The sequence below is a fragment of the Delphinapterus leucas genome, chromosome 10 (genome assembly GCF_059928025.1).
Source record: "Delphinapterus leucas isolate spDelLeu-1000000601 "Yukka" chromosome 10, BTC_Dleu_Yukka2, whole genome shotgun sequence".
Taxonomy (NCBI): Eukaryota; Metazoa; Chordata; class Mammalia; order Artiodactyla; family Monodontidae; genus Delphinapterus; species Delphinapterus leucas.
In genome coordinates, this window is record NC_143138.1 from 21,917,485 (window position 1) to 21,924,941 (window position 7,457).

The 7,457-nt window shown below is 41.7% G+C and overlaps 1 pseudogene; it reads left to right on the plus strand.

The window, feature by feature from the left end:
- Positions 1 to 867: 867 nt before the first annotated feature.
- LOC111168452 (zinc finger protein with KRAB and SCAN domains 4-like) lies at positions 868 to 3,886 on the plus strand (annotated as a pseudogene).
- Positions 3,887 to 7,457: the final 3,571 nt, after the last annotated feature.

The window sequence follows — 7,457 nt, forward strand, 5'->3', positions numbered from 1 at the left end:
ACCACTTGGAAAGGAGCCCATGGATCACAGAAAATGGGTTGATTTTACTGGCATCTTCTTGCCTGTATTATGAGATTGTTTCCTCTTTGCATTATTTTGTGTCCTTGTGAATGTTCCTTCAGAGGATGTGTAGCCAGAGCCTTCTAACCAGTGACCAAAAGACCAAGGTTCTTCACTGGGATCTATTGCACCCTGTAACACTGAAAAGTGATTTCAGGTCTCTTAGCTTCAGGCTCTTCATTCCTTACAGAGGATGTGGGGAATTCTGAGTTGCACATGAGAAAGTAAAACTTGAAAACTGTAATTTAACTATAAATGTCTGGACAGAAGCCTGCATTTAACAGAGACACATGTGCAGGGTCCTGTGTTAGGTAATTTCACATAATGTGATCTTATTTGCTGGTCCCCCAAATCCTGTAAGCTAGAAAATATTATCCTCATTGTTTTCAGTAAGAAAAGATATTAGTATTCTAAGAACTTAGCACCAATTCTCAAAGAGTTTTCATAGAAGCACACATATATGTAATGAGGGAGCACAGAGTAATGGTTAAGAGCATGGGCTCTGGACTCACTCTCCCTGAGCTCCCATCCTAAGCATTGCCACTTATTAGCTGGGTGACCTCGGGCAAACTTCCTAAACTCTCTGTCCCTCAGTTTCCCCATCAGTGAAATGGGTTAATAATAGTCCCAACCTTAAGGTGGTTGTTGTCTATATTAAATGAGTTAATTGTTTTAGTGCTCTTGGAAACAGTGCCAGGCACATAGAAAGTGCTATAGAAGTGTTTGATAAATAAATGAAAATGAAAATAAATGAATAACTTCTAGGTCCCAGGTGGTAGCCAGGGGCAAGAATTGCTCTGCTGCAAGATGGCACTGTTGACACCATCCTGAGGTTCACAAAGCAGCCAGTTCCAGCTGATGAAGGCTCTACTCAAGCATGAATCTTTGGCCCCTTGTTTTAGGGGCCGCTGAAAATGGAAGATGTGGCCCTGACTCTTTCCCCTGAATGGACACAGCTGGATTCAGCTCAGGTGAACTTCTACAGAGCTGAAAAGCAAGAGAACTGTGGCAGCCTGACCTCCTTGGGTAAGACTGATGGGCACTGATTTCTCATAAGGTTTCTTGACTGCCTTTGTGAATTAGAACCTACCAGGCTGTTAGAAGCCATTGAACCCCCTTACGTTTGGATCAGAATCACCATTTCTAAACTCTGCTACTGACCAGTTCCTTAACCCTTCTGATCTTGCCTTCTCCTCTGCCCTGTAGTAAGGTTAAGTGGGATGAAGCACTTACAACCTCTAGTACAGGTCCAGCTCATAGTAGATGCTCAGTAAATGCTTATTTCTTCCCCTTCCCTTCCTGTTGCTAGCCCTGATGGTAGAGGAGAGCTGAGGGGGTATCTTCAGGAAGTGGGCCATGGGACCATAGAGTGAGAGCTAGAAGGGACCCAGAGATTGACTGCAGAGCCTGGCCTTAGAGATAAGCATGTGGTGCAGAGGTGCACAAGATTGCAGGGGTGGCACTCCAACTCAGATCTCCTAGTGTTGAAGGTTGAAGCCAGTTTTGTTTGGGGATCCTGCCACTACCTGGAATAATAGGAGAGATGGCTGCCCTTGTCATTGTTTGGTGATCAACTTTTGAGTCCCCACTTCCCCTGTTTTCTTACTAAATGCTTCAGAAGTTCTTTCACTTGCCTTGCTTACTGTTGCCTTCTGTGCAACCCTTTTAGTGTTTAATCCTAGGTGCACGAGCCTGCCTTACTGTCCTTAGAACTTAGAGCCACTGCATGTATCCCTAGCACAGTCCTCACAACCTTGCCAGTTTGTATCGTTCATCCGATGGACCCATTCCCATCCTTGTCTCCTTCCTCCCCAGTACTCTGTTCTCCCTCTTATTTTCATCCTTATTTTTGTACTTAACTCCTCATCCTTGCCATGTATAGACCTCTATAATTCTTGCCTCCCTGGGACTCATCACAAAGCTTTCCCCTGTGGCAGGGCATAATTGACAGTTGCTAGTCATTTGTTATTTCAGGTGGTGAGATATGGACTAAGATCAGGGACCTGCCTCCAGATGAGGACCATCCAGAACAGGAGGCTGGCAGATGCTTCACCTGGATGAAAACACTGCCCAGATTTCTACATGTGCAGAAGCTGGTGCACGGGAGGGCAGGTTACAAAGAAAGCAGGAAAATGCCTCTGGGAGGAGGCGGCACTACTGCCATGAATGTGGGAAGACTTTTGCTCAGAGTTCAGGCCTGACTAAGCACAGGAGAATCCACACTGGGGAGAAACCCTATGAATGTGAGGAGTGTGGCAAGACCTTCTTCGGGAGCTCTGCCCTCGTCATTCATCAGAGAGTCCACACTGGGGAGAAACCATATGAGTGTGAGGAATGTGGCAAAGTATTCAGTCACAGTTCAAACCTTATCAAACACCAGAGAACTCACACCGGGGAGAAGCCCTACGAGTGTGATGACTGCGGGAAAGCCTTTAGCCAGAGCTGCAGCCTCCTTGAACATCGCAAGATCCACACTGGGGAGAAGCCATACCAGTGCAATGTGTGCGGCAAAGCCTTTAGGCGCAATTCACATCTCCTGAGACATCAGAGGATCCACGGCGATAAAAACGTTCAGAATCCTGACCGTGGAGAGACCTGGGAGAGTCAGGGGAGGATGGGAAGCCAGTGGGAAAATGTTGAGGCTCCCGTGTCTTATAAATGTAATGAGTGTGAGAGAAGTTTCACTAGGAATAGAAGCCTTATTGAGCACCAAAAAATCCACACTGGTGAGAAACCCTATCAGTGTGATACATGCAGAAAAGGCTTCACCCGAACTTCATACCTTATTCAACATCAGAGAAGCCACGTTGGGAAAAAAATTCTGTCTCCATGACCCATGTCTTATATGCCAGAGTTGGTGCTCACTCCTCGTTGAACTGAAGCCACCCTGGAGCCCTTGCTGACTAGAAAATTGTGAGCTGGGCTTTATTTACTCCCACACATCATCAGGTGTTTGTTAGAAAACAGAGACTGGCTGAGGTGAATTATCTTCTACATCTTAGAAGGTGATTGAAAAAAAAAAAAACTTGTTTGATAAGAGGCTATGGGAGAGTTGTCTGGAAGAGGTCGGTCCTGAAATGGTTTGTTCTGACCTACTGAACTTAAAAGGGCTCCCAAACTGGCTAATTAATTACCCTCAGCCAGCACTTTATGATGAGTAGAAGGCTGTGATTTGGGGGCTGCTGTGCTGACTATTCATCTTGCTTATAATGAAACCTCCATGGTTTGTCAGATTCATGAACTCTTATACACCCATCCCCCCCCCACATACACTGTACCAGTGAGATTACCTTCACAGCTCTGAAAATCTGATGTCGTCTAGATTTCTGAAAAATTTGTCACCAAAACCATTTGTGCTTGTGCCTAATTTTGAGGTGCTAGGTTCTGAGTTAGTGGTAGCACATGTCTTGTCAAGCACACAGGATGGGCAGAGTAGGGTCACAGTAGGGTTACTGCGACACACGGAATCCAAATTTCTTTACCAGCCTAGGAATTCTAATATGAATGCCTGAAACAGCTTCTTTATCATTAAATCAATGTGAATATATGTCAACCATCGAATTGCATTCTTTTATTAATGTTTCCCTGACACTAATTTTGCTACTTTTGAAGGAGAAAATTGTTCCTATGCAGGCAGTGTGAAAATCAGTTATCACGTCAGGATAAAATAATAGATTCTCTAAAGCTCAGCATCATGATTCTCACCTTTTGGTTCTCTTGGGCCTGACCAAGTGCTCTCTAAAGCTCCTGGCACTATCCTGCCCACAAACTTTCTCCCTCCCCCCAACTGTATCATATACTACATCAAGACTTATACTTACTAAGTTCAAACTTTCTCTGGGTCAGTGGATTCACATCAGATATTTACAAGTATCACTTATGGTTTCAAAACTCCATTTTTAGTGTTGACCATCTTGGTCTTCTTATATATTGAATCCCAAACAAGCTGTGTGGTACCTCTTCCTACATTATTCATGATGAGAACTTTAAGCATTAAGTTAACTCCTCAGGCTATCTACTTTTCTTTAAACACACTTTGTAAACCATCTTTTTTTTCTTCCTGATAGCCAAAATTGCAGTCTTACGAATTCAAGTGACAAAAGTTTTTTAGTCAGCATTATGCAAGAAGTATTTATTATGTATATTTCAAATGGAATTGCTTTTAAAAAAGTATTTCAGGATGATTACTTTCCTGCAAACTTTATTTGTTAGTGTATCACTTCTCTTTATTACAGAAATATGCTTTTGCTTTTGCATCTACTCACACTTCTCACTTGGCTTCTGGCACCAGCAATCTCTTCCCTATTTACAATATCATTCTAAGACTATTTACAATATCAGTTACAAAATTTACAATATCATTCTAAGACTCAGGAATTCATATAGCAATGTTTTCTGGCCACTTTTCACAATTAATGGTTTCACCATTGTGATATATTCTCTCTTGCTTATCCAAAATCCTTTGCAGATCTAAGTCCCTGTTTTTACGCCAGTTTCCAAGCCTTGGTACTTCATAGTTTTCAGGGGACACAAATCTAACAAATCATAATGTAAATTATTTGTATTACAGTAGTAAACAATATAGTTATTTATTTTGTTTAAGCGAATCCTTAAACCAATAAAAATCTACTGTATGATTTCTGAACTTCCTGAACATACTCATATTAGTCTGGGTCCTTCAGACAAACAGAAGCTATAGGGTGTACATGTAAAGAGATTTATTATAAGAAATTGACTCACATGATTATGGAGGTTGAGAAGTCCCAAGATCTGCAGTTGGCAAGCTGGAGACCCAGGGAAGCTGATGGCGTAGCTCCAGTCCAAAAGCCAGTGGGCTTGAGAACCAAGAAGAGCCAATGATGTTTCAGGTCAAGTCTGAAGGCAGGAAAAGACAAGTCTGAAGGCAGTTCAATGAAGTTAGGCAGGAGGAGTTCCCTCTTACTCCAGAGAGGATCAGCCTTTCTTGCTCTATTCAGGTCTTCACCTGATTGGATGAGGACCATCCACATTAGGGAGAGTGATCTGCTTTACGAAGTCGACCAATTCAAATGTTAATCTCATCCCCAAACACCTTCACAGACACACCCAGAAAAATGTTTGACCAAATATCTGGGTATCCACCTCCTAGAGAAATGGAAATAAAAACAAAAATAAACAAATGGGACCTAATGAAATTTAAAAGCTTTTGCACAGTAAAGGAAACCATAAACAAGACCAAAAGACAACCCTCAGAATGGGAGAAAATATTTGCAAATGAAGCAACTGACAAAGGATTAATCTCCAAAATTTACAAGCAGCTCATGCAGCTCAAAATCAAAAAAACAAAAACCCAATCCAAAAATGGGCAGAAGACCTAAATAGACATTTCTCCAAAGAAGATATACAGATTGCCAACAACCACATGAAAGAATGCTCAACATCATTAATCATTAGAGAAATGCAAATCAAAACTACAATGAGATATCATCTCACACCGTTCAGAATGGCCATCATCAAAATTTCTACAAACAATAAACGCTGGAGAGAGCGTGGAGAAAAAGGAACCCTCATACACTGTTGGTGGGAATGTAAATTGATACAGCCGCTATGGAGAACAGTATGGAGGTTCCTTAAAAAACTACAAATAGAACTACCATATGACCCAGCAATCCCACTACTGGCCATATACCCTGAGAAAACCATAATTCAAAAAGAGTCATGTACCACAATGTTCATTGCAGCTCTATTTACAATAGCCAGGACATGGAAGCAACCGAAATGTCCATCAACAGATGAATGGATAAAGAAGATGTGGCACATATATACAATGGAATATTACTCAGCCATAAAAAGGAATGAAACTGAGTTATTTGTAGTGAGGTGGATGGACCTAGAGACTGTCATACAGAGTGAAGTAAGTCAGAAAGATAAAAACAAATACTGTATGCTAACACATATATATGGAATTTAAAAAAATGGTCATGAAGAACCTAAGGGCAAGATGGGAATAAAGATGCAGACCTACTAGAGAATGGACTTGAGGATACGAGGAGGGGGAAGGGTAAGCTGGGATGAAGTGAGAGAGTGGCATGGACATATATACACTACCAAACGTAAAATATATAGCTAGTGGGAAGCAGCCGCATAGCACAGGGAGATCAGCTTGGTGCTTTGTGGCCACCTAGAGGGGTGGGATAGTGAGGGTGGGAGGAGGGGAGATGCAAGAGCGAAGAGATATGGGAACATATGTATATGCATAGCTGATTCACTTTGTTATAAAGCAGAAACTAACACACCATTGTAAAGCAATTATACTCCAATAAAAACGTTTAAAAACATTACAGTAAAAGTTGTGATATTTTTCAATGAAAAAAAATATCTGGGTATCCTGTGGCTCAGTCAAGTTGACACAAAATTAACCATCACAATACTGTAGTTTCAGGTACTAGCTAAGTATTACAACTCTTAACCATGCTCCCCCACTGTTGATCTCTAGTTCTTACAAGTGACAGTAGGAGCCTAGGAAATAATGTTTGTAGCCTCCTTACCCTGCTTACAGATCGGGATAAAGAAGGGCTGGTATGAGGCTGAGCGACAAGAGATAATGACTGGCTTACTACTGTATCCTCAGCACCTAGCAGAGTTCCTGATGAATGAATGATTCTGAAGATTGGTTGATTCTACTTGCTCTTTCACTGCAACATAAAATCCCCCCGGCACCTACTGCTTGAGACCAAAGTGTTCACATACCTATTTCCAGAAATAACAGTTTTTCTGTTGTAACAGAAAAGAGTCTCTGAGACTCAATAGCATATGCTACCTGCTGATGAATGTTTAGGAGTTAAGTCCCTGAAGGTAGGATTGAATCCAGCTTTCTAATGCCTTAGTTATTAAAAGTTTGTTTCTTGAGGCTGAGCAGACGGCCACTGAAAAACGAAAGTCAGTGCAAATCTACGCTTACTGGTGTGGAGCCGATCCTCTGTGCCTCCTGATCTCTTCCCAACCTCAGTTACTTTAAGGAAAAAAGGGTTCCCAATGCTCTAGCCATCTCTGCAGGATGGACTCCACATTACTCCCTGAGCTCCCAGTCAAGCAGACAGACAATACTCTCCTGGTAGTTGGTGTTGTAACCCTTGAAGTGTCTGTATTACACTTCTTTCTCCACATTTTTGTTTAAAAAAAAAGTGTCTAAATTCAACTGATGGAATTTAAGAAAATCTACAATGAAGAGAAAAAAGTTAAAGTAACCTTGGGAGTGAGGGTGACTGGGAGGTGATATGGGGGCATGAAATGGTGAATGACACAGTGCCTCCATTGTTGGGTACTCTTCAGTAAAATGTCTGTTCATAAGTTTTGCCCATAGCTAATTGAGTTGTTTGTTGTTTAACTGTTGCGATTAGGTGAGTTCTTCTTATATT